Raw genomic sequence first — 18740 nt, forward strand, 5'->3', positions numbered from 1 at the left:
ATGCTCTTCAGAATCGATATCAAATGAAGTTTTGTAGGTACTTTAAAAAGTTATTGCCTCTGATGGCTTCGACAATTGTTTCACGCAAATGGTTTTCTTCTGAATGTGTGAGTTTATGAGTTCTTAAACAACGTACCGACCTACATATCTGTTTACATTTATATTTAAATTCATCACGTTTATGAGTTTTTAAATGACATATTTGTTTACATTTAAAATGAAATAGATCACACGCAAATGGTTTTTCTCCTGTTTCGTTTTATGAACTTTAAGATAATGTTGTGCCGAGGCTTCGTATAGGTAGTCAATTTATTTAAAAGGTTAATCACCATTTTGTATCTTTACATGTGTTTGAAGATTACTCCGTCGCGAGCATCCAAATGAACATACATCGCATTTATAAGATTTTTCACGAGTATGTTTTATATATGTATATATTCATTTCTTCTCTCTTCTTCACACGCATTTATATAAATATATTTTTCATTTATAAGGATTTTCACCAGAATTTTTCATTTTATGGTTTTTAAGATGACCAAGTTGCGAGCATCTATATGAGCATATATTGCATTTATAAGGTTTTTCACCAGTCACCAAAAATGCCAGTGCGGCTTAAGCGTTGGCCTATTGCGTCGAGGATCACAGGTTCGAATCCTGGGTCTGGCAAGTACGCATATTATTCACGAGAATCTGTACATATGCATACATTGCATTTATCAGATTTTTCATCGGAATGTGTCATTGTGTGTCTTTTAAAACTTAAATTTGCGAGCAACTATATGAACACAAATCGCATGTGTAAGGGTGTCCACCAGTATTATCATTCTACATGTTTTAAGACTACAAGGTATTTTTAAATGACAATTTTGATTACATTTCTAATCACAATCATCACACGCAACTGGTTTTTTTTCCTGAATGTGTAAGTTTATGAGTTTTTATACAACGTATTCAATACGCTGCTGCCAAAAGTTAGTTAGTCGATAGTTTAGGTATTTTGAGTTTACAACGGATAAATTGTCTAAACTTATATACGTTTGCTTGAAAAAAAATCCAGATGATACGATTTTTAGAACATAGTTTTTTAGCTATTCATTATGTTAAAAATACGTAACTCTTGATCTTTCAATTTCTCAACATCAAAAGACTGTAAAGATGTTTACAGTATTAATCTAGATAAAAATCTAACCAAATGTCAATAAAACGCGGTATTTAAATCTTTGTAATAATATTAACAATTTTATTATTTTTAATAGTTGAGCTAAAAGTTAGGCCTTCTTCAGAAATAAGTTTGTAAATATTATGTTAAAATGGCAAAGAAATTACGTTATTTTCAACAGAAGGATTATGAAGGAAATATCGGAAACATATAAAAATTACATTAACTTATTCATTGAAAGAACTTATAAACTTACACATTCATGAGAAAAACCATTTGCGTGTGATGAAATGTGATTTCCAATTTAATCAAATATGTCAGTTAAAAATACCTAGTAAGCTTAAAACGTATGGAATGGCAATACTGGTGAAAAAACTTATAAATGCGATGAATGTTCATATAGATGCTCGCAAATAAATTGTCTTCTCTTCCCTTCTTGGTTGTATACTCATGGCTGAGGATCTTGACCACTGTTAAATTTTGTTATCCTTTGAGCGACAAAGACTTTCAAGCCTTCTCGATCTTCAGTTTCTCGCAAAGCATAATAAATGGTGGCCGCAGTAGTCGTAAAAGACATGATATGACAAATTGTTTAGAAGAACCTAAATTTAATCAGTGCACATAATATAGCTGCTCGCAACATAGTAGTTTAAAAAAACAAAAGTGATGATAAATAGTGTTGAAAAACCTTATTAATGCAATTATTGTTTATAAAGATGCTCGCAATCTATAAAATGAAACATAACGGGGGACAATCTCATTAATGCGATTTGTGTACATATAGATGCTCGCGAATTAATATTTTAGAAGACAACTAGGTTAGATTAAAGCTAATGAGAAAAACCTTATAAATGCGATGAATGTTCATATAGATGCTCGCAAATTAGTTGTCTTCTCCTCTCTTCTTGGTTGTATACTCATGGCTGAGGATTCTGACCACTTTAAAATTTTGTCATCCTTTGAGCGACTAAGACTTTCAAGCAAAGCAAAACAAAATCGTGCACTAACGTTTACTACCAACGCACAAGTGTTTACAATTTAAATTTAAGTAAAAACACATGTTTAGTGACACAAGTATCCAGCATTTAGCTGGGTCACCCAAATTGAAATGCGAATAACCCCCTTAATGTGCGTGCACAAACGAAAAAAACACGTGCACAAACTTGCACTAACAATGCACAAGCGAATGCACTGAAAAAAAGTTGAAATTTCAACATTGGGTGACCCAACGCTTAGCTGGAGCACCCAATTTGAAATTAGAATTTTTCGGTTATTATAGGTGCACAAACGAAAAAAAATCGTGCACAAACGTGCACCAACGATGCACAAACAAATGCACGCACGCAAGTTGGAGTTTTAACATTGGGTGTTCCAGGTAAATGGACCTGACTAATATAGTCTTAAAGTGCGAGGATGGTAACCCTAAATTGCTCTGCATCCCATATAAAGTTGTTTACTTGTCAAATATCATAATAATAATCGATATTATGTTATATCTACTGACATATGTAATTTAAATAATGATTATTTAGTTTTACAACCGATTTTTTATTACTATTACTTACTCAAACATTATTTTACCCTCCACATTGCAACTGGCGACATTATTCTGACGTTTCATAATAAATACTTACCAATAATTAAAGATTCTGACACTTGAAATTTAAAAACTTATCAGAATTGTCTATTAATACTTACTTGAAAAATACACGCCTATATTTTATAAGTTACCTATGTAGAACATGAGAAATACATATAATTATATAATTTTAGCCGTTAACTAACGGACACAACAGTAAGCGAGAGAAAAGATGACAATTGTATTAGAGATAATGAGACGAAGATACTTTTACAATTATCTTTGAAAGAAAACCGTTAGATTCGAATTTGTGGAAGAGATTGTTTTATATTTTGTCTCCGGATGGAATTTATATCTGAACTCTTCATGAAGTGTTACACTTTACAAGGCATAATATAGGTACCGATAAGAATGTAACTTTCTCCGACATATTATATAGGTACTTACGTCACAAACAGGGTTATATGATGGAAAATCGGTTAAATAGCATATAAAGGATTAGGAATCTCATATATACGGCCCTAAATCTGTAAGTGGAAAGGGTCACGGCCACTTGCTTCCGCCCAAATAATACGTCACTCCTTAATTAGTATTTAAACTGAACGGACGGTCACTCGGATAATTTTAAATAAGAGTCCAGCCTAGCTGAGAGTTAAGCAGAATTCAACCGAGATTAAAGTTAAGTAACATATTTTAAACAATTTTAGACTATAGTATTATCGTATTAGATAAAAAAAAAAAAACAGTCCAGTCGCCTCTATTCACCGTGGAATGATCGATCTGTCATAATAATATGAACTCTCCAGCTTCAAAATGTTATAGATACCGGTCAATACCGATGAAATACCTTGTCAACTTTACAAATCGATAAGGACTAATCAGGAAACGCAGAATTAAAGAGAACTGAAATACCTAACGAGTGTGGGGTATCAATCTAACAGGCACCTAATCGAACGAGAGTGTCGAAGAATATGGAAAAACCTATTTATTTTATTCAACGAATAAGACACAAGATTTGAGAATGTAACATTCTATATTATATTATATTGAACATAATAATATCTAGGTACATTATATTTTAAAACATTTGCTTGAGAAAAAAAATCATAGATTCACTTTGTATTTTATACAATAGGTACGTATCTAAAAACATTGTAAAGAATAATATTAAATAATTAGGTACTTGTGAATTTGTTATATGATACCATTTATTATTATTAGATACATACATTTATTTTATCGTTATGTTTTTTACAGGTAACTCAAAATGTGGGAACTGAAACACTTTGCTGGTGTGGAGTAACATGCAACCGATCTTGAGTGTAGAAGAATATGGGAAAAACTTTAACACGTGTCGAGATACGCTTGTTATTTGTTCTGACAACTACTGCTCTCGGCTTATTCACTGACGCTCATTCAATATTAGTGTATTTGAACGTTGCAACACACACTATAGCGCGTCTATCATGTGCGGTTCATTTTCGTAGGTCACTTACATTAAAAACTCTGCATCAAAATATAGAGCTTCGGAATTTATTTCCTAATCTCTTTTGTGGTTTTTATTTAAAACATAAATATTATTTTTTCTCTTTGCAGCGCAATCCTTTTTATTTATTTCAAATCAAACTTTAATGTTATAAACATAGGTACTGAAATGACATTCGATATAAATAAAAAACATTTCAAGTTATACACAAATTTATTTTTGAGTGATGTACTTACCTACAATAAATGCAAGTAAAGTGCGAGGTATTATGTTAGTTATAATTATATTAGAAATTTTCATATCAGTATTCAATATTGCATACATAATACATAGGTAATTTAAATCACAATATAATAAAAACGCATATAAAAGTATCTCATAGAAATTGTGCCATACGGCATTTTAGTTTCTTCACGTTTGCGTTGTACATTAATACTTATATATGACAATTAAAATTTTGCGAATTCAGTGGTATATAATATATAAGAGCAATAATTATAATTACTTCTTCTTTCACCCTGAAATGCCCCAGCATTAGAGAGTAGAGACACCACAAAATCGCGCCACTTTCCTCGGTCCATTGCATATGCTCATAATGAAATATTATTAATAATAAAAATGTTGAACATACATAATTTTGAAAAACACTTCTGAGAAAATATATATTATAACCAATAGAAAAAAAAATTTTGAAAAAAGTAAGCCACCCCGGCAGGGATCGAACTCACCATCTCTTGGGCTTACGCCTCGTCCGGGCATTTATCCTTTATGCTACAAGGCGACGTACTAATTGCGACAAATTTTAACCATTGGCCTTTTTAATCCCTGCTCATCAGTGCTCCTCGAAATCAAGCTACAATCGGTTTTTGTTTATTAAATCAAAGTAGGTACCTACTACTTTAATTACTGACCGACGTCACCAATATTTTGATGATGTAACTTACTTGAACTTGCTAATAATTTTTAATTATAGCAAGTTACCTACTTTGATTTAATAAACAAAAACCGATTGCCAAAGTAGCTTGATTTCCAGGAGCACGGACAGGTATTATAAGGCCAATAGTTAAAATTTGCGCAATTAGTACGTCGCCTTGTAGCATAAAAGATAAATGCGCGGACGGGGCGTAAACCTAAGAGATGCAGAGTTCGATTTCCTGCCGGGGTGGCTTACTTTTTTCAAAAAAGATTTTTTCTATTGGTTATTATAAATTTTCTTAGAAGTTTTTTTCAAAATTATGTATGTTCAATAATTAGAATGGTACATTCTTAAAATCTTGTGAATTATTCGTTGAATAAATGAAATAGTTAATTAAAATAAATTTGTTGTATGTAGTTTTGGTGAAACCATACAACAAACTGATAGCTGTTGAGGAATCTTTGGAAGTAAGGGCTCCATCTCTGAAACCTTCAATTTAATTTCACAATACAAGTGCTGATATACCTTGGCCCAAAATATGTTTGTTTATCGACTCTATAATTATTATGTATAGGATCAATACAATAATGAAAAATAAAACATCTGGTAGATCGAGCCTACTAGTTAAGTTTATAAAAAGAGTTCTGATAAACCAGTAGTTATGATCCTAGAACGCGATGCAGAACCGTAGACGTAAAGCTGCTATTCTAACAAGAAAATACGTCACATTTCCTTTCTCTCTTTCACTTGGGCGTTTTAATAAGAATACTTAATGTTTTTCTCACGGAACTTAGGTCGTCGAAATCGGGCAATTAAAGTTAGGCGCGTATCCAAGGGACTTACGCTCCTAAGTATGGTTCTGCACCGCGCTCTTAGTTTGTTTAGAAGGGTACAGCATCTTCAGTCGTATTCTGTGAGATTTTTTTACGATGAAAACTTTGCAAATAGTCACATTTGGACGTGTCAGATTTTTTCGTATGGAATATTACGACTTCACTTTTCTTGCGGTACTTTCTGACTCGTTTGTGAAATCATCAGTCAGGTTGAGGATTATCCCTAATAGCAATGGTTAGGTCGTCATTTTATCAAGAAGAGATTTTTGGCACGTGATACTTGAAGTGGTATCACTATTATGATGTTTCAATGACCAAAAATATTTATTTTGTTATTCGGTTTCATTTCGTGTGTCGTACGACATTTAAATTTTTGAAGCTACGTATCCTGTTAGTTTTTGTTTAGCAATTTTTATCTCAACAAATTGGTAGTTATGTATTATGTTGTATAGGTACTAGATTTGAAACAGGACTCACGATGTGGTTTTTCATCAGTATGTGTCTTTTTATGTCTTTTAAGATCACTATTTGTAATGAACCTTTTAAAACACACATCGCATTGATGTGGTTTTTCACCAGTATGCGTCATCTTATGTGTTTTGAGAGTACTGATTTGAGTAAAGTTTTTTAAACACACATCACATTGATGCGGTTTTTCACCAGTGTGTGTCACTTTATGTCTTTTGAGATCATTATTTACAATGAACTTTTTAAAACACACATTGCATTGATGTGGTTTTTCCCCAGAATGTGTCATTTTATGGATTTTGAGATAACTAATTTGCAGAAATTTTTTAAAACACACATCGCACTGATGTGGTTTTTCACCAATATGTGTCAATTTATGTCGTTTAAGACCTTTATTTGCAATGAACTTTTTAAAACACACATCGCATTGATGTGGTTTTTCACTAGTATGTGTCATTTTATGATTTTTAAGATGACTACTTCGAGAGAATATTTTAAAACATAAATCACATTGATGTGATTTTTTACCAATATGTGTCTTATATAACTTAAGATGCTGAGACTTCGTGCATGAAATATAATGACTATTTAGATGATTTACAGATTCAAACACTCCATAACAATCATTGCAAATAAAGTTACGTGGAAAATGTGTAACTCTTCTCAAGACAATTCGAACTTCCTTTGGCAAGTACGATTTCAGAACTTGAACGTTTTGTTCATCTATAGTTATCTCTGAATGCTGTATTATATTTTCCATTTTATTGGATGCAGGTGTTATGTTGTTAATGGCCAGGCTATTGTTAACTGTATATTTTCTTACGATGTCCAGTGTGTTATGTGTGAAACATTGCCGAGAAGAAATCTAGAAAAAAATAGGATTTGCTTATTCAATTCAATAGTAATAAAATCCACCATATAGCATTCATGCAATGTGTTTTATCAAGTAAATATTATAAGGATTGGTTGTTTTTTTGTTTAAATAGAACTTACGAAACGGTTAACTGTCAAACTAATCTATGACACTGCCCTGAATTGACATTGATGATTACTAATCACTCATATTATTAATCATACTAATCAATGATTAGTATAGACTGGCAAAACAACATGAATAGAGTCACGATTGAACAACGCTAGCAAAACATCCATTTTGACTTGAATGGGCTTAAAAAACTATCTTTATAATTTTATTGAACATACCTGATCTAATGGCCTGTATTGTGGATCAGAGGAACATTGGGGATTCTGATTATCGGTTTGGCGGATTGCGTTGTTAATAAATTCTACGTTGATGACGACTGCCTCTTCGTAATTCTCAGATTTTATATAAGTCAGACCGATTTCACGATTCTGAAAATAACAACATTATTAATATTATGTAACGGTAAAACAGCTCTTTCTTCTTCTATCAGTGGCCGCCAATATATGACTGCATTTGAACAAATGAATGTAATCTCAACGAGCGATAGTCCGGCCCATGGCCCCTACAAGGGGGGGGGGGGCTGACAGGGCTCTAGCCTGGAGCCCGTGCTCAAGAGGGGCCCGGCGTGGCAAGTCAACCAAATAAGTGAGACAAACACACATCACAAATTTTCTCTAATAGCAAAATAAAGTCGCCTGCGGCGCTATTTTCCTTTGATAATGTTATTATTTCAAAGTATGTGGTTCAACGATGCAATTTTTAATTGTATATCGATGCCCAACAACTCCATAATTTAAATGGATGCAATAAAATATAAAAAAAACACTAAATATATTAATTTTACCGCGTACACCATTACACCATTTGGGATACGCTACTGTAGAGCGTCCATGGAGGTATTAAGGTAAGTAGAGAGCATCCCATTGCCTTTATACTTAGCGATAGGTAGGGGGCCCGCCAAAGATCTTAGCCTGGGGGCCTGCTTCAGGATGTGGGGGCCATGGTCCGGCCCAATTCATCTCACCAGTTTAGCAGGATCACATCGCATAGGTACTTTTGTTTGTCTCAGGAAAAATACGTTTTTAGTCTTGACGCATGATGTCCAACATGCACCTTACAGTTTTACGTTGAAGCTACTCGTAATGTTTGAGTATTTCGTTACACTAACGCACACATTAGTACACTTTACGGTACATTCGGCGCTTATGGTCAAAGCACCATGAGATTACACCTAAAGCAATATTATTTGAAGGATGACGAAGCATTTCCATGGGGTGGTGTCAATTCCCAAATATTTGAATACATTCTCCAAGACTCAAAGAACAAAATCGGAATGGTGGACTCTCAATAATAAATGTGCAAATCATATTCACTGTTATCATTGTTTGAAGAGGTCCATTTAATGGAGAAAAATTTAGTTTTCTCGCCACTGCACTCTTGCATTTTTTGTTACATATTATACCATATACCCAGATAGTCTGTACTTTGATTTCAGCGACAGAAATCTTAGCTTGTAGCTAAAATCAAGCAGTGATATTCACCTCAAGCAGTCTCATGTCACATTGGTTTTTAACTTCCGGTTTCGAGCAAATCGCGTGAACTGGTACCTAGTTACTGTTTTTTTTTTTTTTTTTTTTTGTGATTTTACCGAGGCTTTGACTGCGACTCGCTGTCATATCGCCTCTTCTCTTCTAGAAGGGGATCCGTCGATCAGGTCCTCACTCCTATTCTGTTAAATAACTTTACAATTTTGCCTAGCTCTTCCGTCTTACCCACCGCCAGGACACCCTTCAATTCGTCGACATTCTCATAGATATCTGCAATTCGCAGCTGTACTCTGTGAACTTCATATTTGGGGCATTGCAGTGCTATATGTACAATGTCCTCTAAAACATGACATTCATCGCAGAGCTGCGATTCGCTTCTTCCCATGAGGACATCAAATCTTTTGCCCATGGTGTGCCCTGTTCTTAGCCTCAGTATTAACTTAAGCTCATTCCTCGTCAAAGAAGACTCTACAAACCAGGGCACCTCTCGTGGTGTTGGTAGAATCGACTTACTCCATTTCCCCTTTTCTAATGATGCCCTATGGTGAAAATCTATCCACATACTATGGCACATTTTCTTTATAGCCTCATTCCAGTCCAGGTTTTCTGGTATCCACTGATATGGTACCCCTGAATGGCCGGCTACCTTTGCCAGCTCATCTGCCCTTTCATTTCCCTCAATGCCCATGTGCGATGGGATCCATTGAAGGCATAGATCTCCTCCTCTATTTTTCTTGGCGTCGATCTGGTCAAGGATGTGGTATGCTATGGTTTTACTGTTATGTGAGCGAGTTGCTGCGGCAAGATGTTGTAAAGCGCTTTTGGAGTCTGTTAAAATGACAGCGGATTGCGCCGAGAAATCATCGCTTAAAGTGTATTTAATTGCTTCGTTTATCGCGATGAGTTCCGCCGTCATTATTGGTATTGCTGGGTTTAGCTTCCAGCTCTTGTTTATACCTACTTCTGGTATCACAAGAGCTGCTCCTGCTCTATTCTGATCTTTGAATCCATCTGTATAAAGGTGGCTCCATCCTACGTACCTCTCTGTCAGCATTTTTTCGACACGCTCTCTTCCTTTATCGGATACTATGCTCCGTTTTGGTTTGTCTATTCCTTTGACCTCTAGTTGGATAACAGAGCTGAGGTCGTAGGTACCAACTGGCCTCCTCAGCGAATACATACCTAGGCATTTTGTATTTAATACCTCCCAACTTTCTGTGGCTTTTAGGATTCCTACCAGTAGAGGGAGCTTTCTTTTCTCATAGTATGTATTGCTTTCAACAAGCTCGTATAGGAGTTTCACCTTTGCCAATATGGGGTTATCTATTATAGATTTCCACTTCATCCATGTCTTGGTAGCCAGTGCCCATCTCCTGACATTCAGTGGAGGTACGCTGAGTTCCGCTTGGAGCACGTGAATGGGTGTTGTCCTGATAAAGCCTCCACATATTCTTAATGCTTTGGACTGGATGCGGTCTAGCCTCACCGAATTAGTTTCGGCAGCGGAGTGGTAAAACATGCTCCCGTAATCTAATCGGCTTCTAATGAGTGCCGTGTATAACCTTCTCATATGAATGGGGTGTACGCCCCACCCACCTCCCGCCAGTACTTTGAGTATGTTCAGAGGTTGTGTCAGGCTATTCGCGCAATGACTAATATGATGCTTCCACGTTAGTCTATAGTCCAGGTTCATACCTAAAAATTTATAAGTGTCTACTCTTTCTATTATAGTGCCGTCGATTTTTATGTTAAGCTGGTTTTGTCTCTTGCCTCTGGCAAAAAGAACCACCTTAGTTTTGCTGGGAGCTATTTTGAGGCCTCGCGTTTCCAATAATAATTTCATTTCGTCAAGACTCTTCTGCATTAACCTTTGACATTCATCTACTCTTTTTCCCGAACAAAAAAGTGCGAAATCATCTGCATATTGTACAATGTTGACCCTCGTCATTAACTTTAATATGTCAGTTGTAAGAATGTTGAATAGTAATGGGGATAAGGGGTCTCCTTGCGGAAGGCCTCTTGAGCATACCGTACTCTTCTTTTCATTATTAATGCACATGGTGATTTTTCTTTCATTTAAATACTGCTTAAGATATTTAGTGATCTTCCCACCGATTCCCCATTCATTCAACACCCTTGACACTTCTTTCACATGCACATTATTATACGCATCCTGGATGTCCAGGAATGTTGTCAGGGTTACTTCGTTTTTGACCTGTGCTGCATTGATGTCTAGTACTAGGTTGCCTATGTTCTCCAGAGTCGACTTTTGCCTTCTGAATCCCGTAGTATTGTGATGAAATAGTTGTTTTTTCTCTGCAAACCATTCGATTCTTCTTGCAATCATCTGGTTGAACGTTTTGCACATGCATGATATGAGTGCAATTGGTCTGACTGACGACACTAGGGTAGGGTCTCGCCCTGGTTTTAAGATTGGGATAATCATCGTTTCCTTCCATTGCCTAGGGACTTTGCCGGTTTCCATGATTAAGTTGAATATCTCCACTAGTTTATTTTTTCCGATCTCTGGCAGCTGAGCGATCATGGAATATGAAACTTCGTCCATGCCGGGGGCAGTGTCTTTATTTTTGGTTACTGATCTTAGTTCCGCCACTGTAAGAATTTCATTCATTGTATCATTAGGATTATATGTTTCCTGTTCTGCGATTTCTTCCTTCGTTTCGTCACTTTTACTTGCTAGTTGTTGAAGGAGGAGTGACGCCATGCTTTCATCCAGTTGATTTTTGAATTTGTTTCCCGATTTGCCCTTCATCCAACTCATTTTTCTCCACATTTCTGAGTAGGAAGTTTCCGAGTTGACGGAGTCACAAAATGTTTTCCAACTTTCTCTTTTGGCTTTTAGGATTACTTTTCGAGTCGTGGCTTGCTTTTTCTTTAGTTCTAGGTAGTTTTCTGTGGAACTGATTTTTTTGAAGCGAGTATAGGCAAGCCTTCTCTCAGCGATTGCCTTTGATACTTCGGAGTTCCACCATGGTTTTGGTCTAAAGTTTGGGTGACTGCATACTTTGAGTCTCGGAATGCTTGAATTTGCCCCATTATTCAATATTGCCTCCAATTTATCATACTCTACTTGTGCATCTCTGGTAGGTTCTGTAAGTCTGTCTATGTCATTTGAGATTATTTCTCGATATTGTTCCCAGTTTGCTTTAGGGTAATTTCTTCTTGGGTTGATTTCTGTTTGGCATTGATTTTCCACAAACTCGATGATAATGGGTAAGTGGTCACTGCCCATCGTATCGGAGTCTATTTTCCAATCGGTTTCCAGTACCAGCTCGTTGGAGATAAATGTTATATCCGGTGCCGCTCCTCTCTGATTTGGAGGGGCGACCCTAGTACTTTGTCCATTGTTAATCGCTACTAAGTCAGAGTCAAGGCATACGTCAGCGACATCCTCTCCTCTTGCGTCTCGAAGTATATGATCCCACATTGGGTGGTGTGCATTGAAATCCCCACCCATAATTGATCCCTCTCCCATTTGATCGAAGAGCCTGCTCCATGCGTTTTTCCGAATGGTAACATTGGGTTTACAATATATTGCTGTCACTGTTTTTAGTTTTTGTGTCCCTCTGATTTCGACTTGACATGCCTCCAGTTCAGTTGGAAGGCCTTGTAGGGTCTTTTCTTTAGACGCCAGTGTTTTATGCACCAGAATCGCTATTCCTCCGTAACCATCCCCTCTGTCTTTTCTATACATTGTGTAATCATTGAATTTCAGATAGTCTAATTCAGACCTCAGCCAAGTCTCTGAGATTAATGCTATTGAAATTTTTTGTCTTATTAAGTAGAGTTCTATATCATCCTTTTTTTGCTTCATACTTCTGGCATTCCATTGTAAAATCCTAATTTGTTTTTTACTATCCATTTTGCTCCAGAACCTCTCCTAGAATTTCCTTTAAGTGTCCTTCTTTGAATTGTTTGCATACCCAGTCCACTGCTTTAATTATTAGTTGTTTAATGATCTGCTGCCAGTCTCCCCCTTTCAGCAAGACTTTCATAATTTCTCCCATCGCGTTAACCTCTGTCTTCTCCTTTGAATTTTTCTTATGTTTTGTAGGCTTTACGCTACTACCTGTAGCTATTATTGTTGAGCCTGAAGCTTCTACCACCGCTTCTTCTTTCTTTTTGATTTCCTTAGTTTTTTGAATTGTTTCGCTTTCATCTCTTCCTACGATTTTTTTTTGTTTTAATATGTCAGCATAGCTATTATTCAACATATTTTTTTTTGCTTCCTTGAAAGGTATGTTCATTTTTTTCATTGCTTCTTTGCAATTCTTTTCCTCTTGCCACTTTGGGCATTTTTGGCTGTTTGCCGCGTGGTTACCTTTGCAATTGATGCACGTAATTTCCTCATTTTTTTCGCAGGTTTTGTGGTTTTCACCACACTTAGGGCACGTTTCTACTGTACGTCCGCAATTGTTCGCGATATGCCCATATCGCCAGCATTTGTAGCATTGCATAACCCTGAATACATACGGTTCTACAGCAAAAGAGACTCCATATATGTAAATTGTTCTCGGCAATATTTTCTCCCCAAATTTAATACTGACTGACGAGGTCTTTGTCAGCTCTCCTGTATCACCTTTTCTTGTCAACCTCTTAAGGTTGATTACTTTTGCATCACTTTTGATTTCCATTTGCAGTTCTTGGAGGTCCATATCAATATCGACTTTTCTTATTACTCCATAAGAGCAGGAGTCATTCTCTTTGGTCACAAAACCGAGATCTTTGAGTTCTCCAGCTTGTTTCACTTTATCTGCTTCTTTTTCGTCTTCTACTTGGATGTACGTCTTTAAATTTTTATTGTAAATTTTCTGTACTTTTACTCCTGCCTTATGCAGCATCTGCGCTATTTTTAACTTTAATGGAATTTTACTTCCCGTCGCTATCATGACGATGTTTTGGTTACCCTTTGGAGTGACCCCAGAGTCTCTTCTGGGTTTTTTTCCAGAGGTCACCGTCTGCCATTCTTCTTCTTTTTCTCCAACCACTTCCTCTTCATCATCGTTTCTTTTCTTCTTCGATTTTTTGGTTTCATTCACTTCCATTGTGGTGTTTTCCATTTTATTGTTTTTGCCGTTCACGCGGTCTTGGAATTCGCGCAACAGTGTGAACAAAAAACAGTGTGGACAACCCCTGGCTTCACAGCGTTTGACGCACTCCCCGCACAAAGTGCACTATCCGTGCAACAATAAATATTTTTCACTTTTTCTCAAGCACTGGCACTGATTGTCAAAATCACATGGGACCACACATGTTGAGTTTATTGTCAAATTCATTTACAAACAATATTATTTTTGTTGTATCCCGTATTTATAACCGTTCGCGAGTAACCAGGCGAATAGTGACATGAATACGCAAGCGAAGTTGTACAACCTCACTCCACCGCTGTTGGCTTCCGACTCCCTAGTTACTGTTATACTGCAGATATCAAAGTTATTTCCAGCAAAATAAACCAAACTGAACGAAATAAATCATACCGAACGTTGGTTCTTGGACCATTCGGCAGACAATTTTGCTATCGCGATTTCTTTTTTTTGCCAATAGGTACTTAAAATCAATTCAAAAAATTATTTGTCTCTAAAACAACAACATATTTATTGAAATGTAAACTGTTATAGAATTTTAACCGACTTGAGATTGTCGTATTTATTTATTTTAAATGTATAAAATAATAAATAATAATGCTTCATGAACTGAGTTAATTAATTAGGTTAAAACGACACCGGTTCTTTAAAATTAATTTTTTCCAAAGCTTTTTCTAATCGCCCATTAGTTTGATTGTTTTCATGTCGACTTGATGTGACCTGCACATAAATTGATAACATCGATAGCTGGTACATAATGTGTACCTACAAATATTATATCTACTTACAATTATTGGCCTGTAATCTGAATACGAACATCCCGCTAGGTATAAATAGGTAAAAATATATATTATGTATAATAATTATATTTAACATGAATTAGTAGATAATCTAGGTAAACTAATCTACATCACAGATGCAGGGTATCGTAGCTGTCAAATTATATTATAAACAAGTACTTAATTTTTTGAAACAAAGTTTAATATCATCGCAAGTTCCTACATAGTTTGTAAAAAAAAAAAGCAACACTTTATAATATTAAAATAAGCATTGTTATTCGCAATCTAAAGTGATTGTAAAAGAGTTTAGTTTCCAAAAACTAACCTCGAAACTGCTACTTGAAACGTCCGCATTTTCTTGCGTTACATGAGTGCGAGTGTCCGGGTTGTTTGCATGGCTAGTCTGTGTGTCAAACAAACGCTTGCTTTCTGTATCGGAGTGTGCTCCATCACATTCTTGCTTTACATCCATGTTAAGGGTAAATATTTCAAGAGCAACGTGACAGTGCTCGGCCGTAGTGATTTGGCGGGCGCGGCGCGACGGCGTCTTGCGGAACTCAAACGTATAACCGTGTGTATTATGCCCCAAAAAAGACACTGTCTACGAACATTTTACACACGGTTATATGTTTGAGTTTCGCAAGACGCCGCCGCGCCGCCCCCATGCGACCACTACGTTCTTGCACACAAACAGGATCCATTCAAGGTAATGTTAGAAAAGTCTTGCCACAATACTGAGAAGTATTTTCAGTAGAAACTATCGTAAATACAAACTAGACACGGTGAAACATGAATGGAGATATCATAGTGGATTTTTGGGTTTCCAATGTGTGTCCTTCTTCCTTCTTTCCTCGACGCTTCGGGCTCGTAGCAGAGGCCATTATCAAGAAATTATCTATTAATGTCATATCTAAACGTCGAGGAAAGAAGGAAGGACACCACGGTGGAAACCCAAAAATCTACTACGATAAAAAAACAACCGTGAATGCCTCAAATATTATATGTATGCAGATATGTATTGTTCTCAAAACAAAACAATGGAGCGAAAATTATCGTCAGGATTTGATCGGCGTGCCAAAATAAGCCGATTTTTTTTTAATTTGTGGCGCGTGCCATTCTCTTTTAGGCCCACACATGATATAATATAACAAAATCATATTCATTGAAAAGTCCATTGGTACCTTACTTTGTGTTTATATAAAAAAATGATACACATAAAATGTAAGGAAATTTAAAAACATTTATTAACATACTAATTTGTGTTTATGTTTTTTATGTGTAATTATGTTTTTGCGAGACTTTTTATATCAGGCTGATAAGTATATCGTTCTAACAGCGGCGGCCTTTACACGCACATTCTTTACCGCGTGCTCAGGATCGTACGCGCCAGAACCCCGGTATTGAGCGTGTCAGATGTCTGCTGCTGAAATTTACATCTCAACTACCTATATCCACCGCGATAGAACAACGTTTTGTCTGCAACGTTTTGTCTCCAACGTCTGAAGGCATATTGCGCGTTCATTACCGCGTGATCCTGGAAGTCGTTGGAGCGTACGACAATTCAATGGTTTTAGCAGGAGTGTGTGATTTTATTGTCGAGTGAACTAGTTTAGCTTTATTTTTATACACGAAAGCATCTGTACAGGCTTGATTTGTACATTATAATGGATATACAAAGAAGAAATCTAGCTGTAGCTTGTGCAGTCGCAAGTGTAAGGTTAAGTCAAAATAACAAAAAACGAAAAATCTGGGTTAAAGATTGACAGAGTTTTGGTCACCTACCCTTGGTTCGTGAATTAGGAACGTCAAAACTATCCCGATGATTTTAACAATTATTTAGGAATAAACAGTTCATCATTATTTGATCTATTACTAAAGTGAAAATCAAAAGCAGATCGTAATACCACAATGATGGCTCATATTATACTTCATCTCTTCGTCGACTTTCCTCTACTTTTTGACTCTTTCCGAAAAGAACCACAGGCTGTGAATTTTTTTTACTAGGTATATTAAATGTTTAATATAATTATAATTTTACAGTGACACCTGTAAATAAAAAAAACAATATCGATGTTGTCAGCACACTTTCCCCACTGCAGAAAACTGCATGTTTTTAAATAAAATTTTATTTACACAACAAATTTAATGCAACATCGTATAGTTAAGGATTAAATAAACTTCAAAGAAACCCTTCTATATCAATATAATATTATAATATACACTTATAATTCGTCTCTGTGCTGGCAGAACACACTAACTGGAGAATACTAGTTGAAGTTGTTAAACTGTTTGAAATAGTCTATCATGTGAGTTTATGAAGGAATCGTAAAAAGGATGACTTTAAAATAAAGACTGTTTATTTATAAAGAAGGTTTCCAGACGGTAAAGTTTGAAAGAAGGAACATTTTGGTAAAACTAACTCAATATGTCATTTTTTCGAATTAGTGTCTTCTGCCAGAACAGTGACGAATTATATTATATATATATATATATCTATGTTGTGATGTGAAACCCGGTCATTTTTGCATCTTTGCCAATTGCACTATTTTAACCTCGTTTAGGTGATTTTAAACATCAATTTTGCTGTCCGATAAGTCTCCGTTTCAGTAGAGCTGTCAGTTAAACTGACGTGTATTCCGTTTTTAGAGTTCCCAGTTCAATTGACATGTAAATTACTGTGTATTACCGTATTATACATAGTATTTTTCTAATTTCGATTAAAATATTATTATTTTATTATTATTTCTTCAAATATAGGTTGGTACTGTATTATACCAACCAATATAATATGTTTAGAAAGTTATTATAAAGATAATAGTCATTTTTGGTCGATAAAAAATACGTAAATATAATATATCGCTGCTCCCTAACTGCGCATCTATTCTATACACAAGACTACTTTCGGCCCCTACGGCAGCTATCTAGGGTAGGTTTGTATCGAAACATTAGCATTTATTGTAACAATTACAATAAGTTTTCAGTCAAAAATGTCTATCTGGCTCTAAAATTTATCACAGCCAAAAGAGGTGCTGTAAAAATTACAAGTGACGTATAGTAATTATTCCAATAAGTGTTAATATTTCGATACAAACCAACCCTAGATAGCTGTTGTAGTAACTAAGCTGATCGTCTAATGCACCGCCTTTTAATACTGAACGGAAACCTCGACTAAACGGACAACAGAACTAACTTCTAAAATGATCTTTTTTAATATCTTTAGGCGTAGGTATGATACAATTTGTCTTAAAAAAAACTAACCTCAATAATACTGTTGGCGTTATCTGTGCGTTCTTGCTTTATGTAGATATCGCCATCCGTTGCGTCTGCGTTCTCTATGGGTACATCAAACCAATGCTGCTGCTCTGCATCTGATTGGAATTCGTCTGGTTCGCGCTTTACATCCATTCTGCGTAAGTATTTATCAGCTCGAGGACAAAGACGTTCTTATGACTTTCAACTGAAAACTGTCATCGTAGCTTAGTGTTGCTATCTCTCTACGTGGAACAGTGTTGCCATCTTTTTATATTATTTGTATTTCGGCAAAAATTATAGTTAGCTACAATCTTATCTGTAGAATGGGTGGAATTTCGAAATAATTAGAGTCGGTACTTTGCATCAATTTCTTGTACCTACAAAATTAGGTATAGAAATTTTAGTGCTTACCTACCTACTTTTGCGTATTTTTTCCGATATCAAAAATATAGTATTTTTGGCATACTGAACGATGGAATCCACCTGAATTTAACATCACCGCGAGTCAAGCACGCATTTACAATAATAATTATAAGTACATAGGTACAATAATATTGCAAAATTTCAATTACTTCCAAGTTTTCGAATACGAAACACCACTCACTCGTTCATAGTAAATTTGTTACGCTGCACGCATCAATTTTCGCTACCTACGCTAACCTCGCCATTTTCTCATAGTAGAAAAATAATA

At 35.7% G+C, this 18740-nt stretch overlaps 1 long non-coding RNA gene across 1 annotated transcript; it reads right to left on the bottom strand.

The window, feature by feature from the left end:
• Nucleotides 1-5440: 5440 nt before the first annotated feature.
• On the bottom strand, nucleotides 5441-18266 carry LOC147080138 (uncharacterized). Its single transcript, XR_015072200.1, has 3 exons — nucleotides 18056-18266; nucleotides 7645-7794; nucleotides 5441-7306 (listed from the first exon to the last, which is right to left on the bottom strand). It is a non-coding gene; the product is annotated as an uncharacterized LOC147080138 (long non-coding RNA).
• Nucleotides 18267-18740: the final 474 nt, after the last annotated feature.

Source organism: Rhyacophila brunnea, unplaced genomic scaffold (genome assembly GCF_057557595.1).
Source record: "Rhyacophila brunnea isolate RB1 unplaced genomic scaffold, BYU_Rbru_1.0 scaffold_1, whole genome shotgun sequence".
NCBI lineage: Eukaryota > Metazoa > Arthropoda > Insecta > Trichoptera > Rhyacophilidae > Rhyacophila > Rhyacophila brunnea.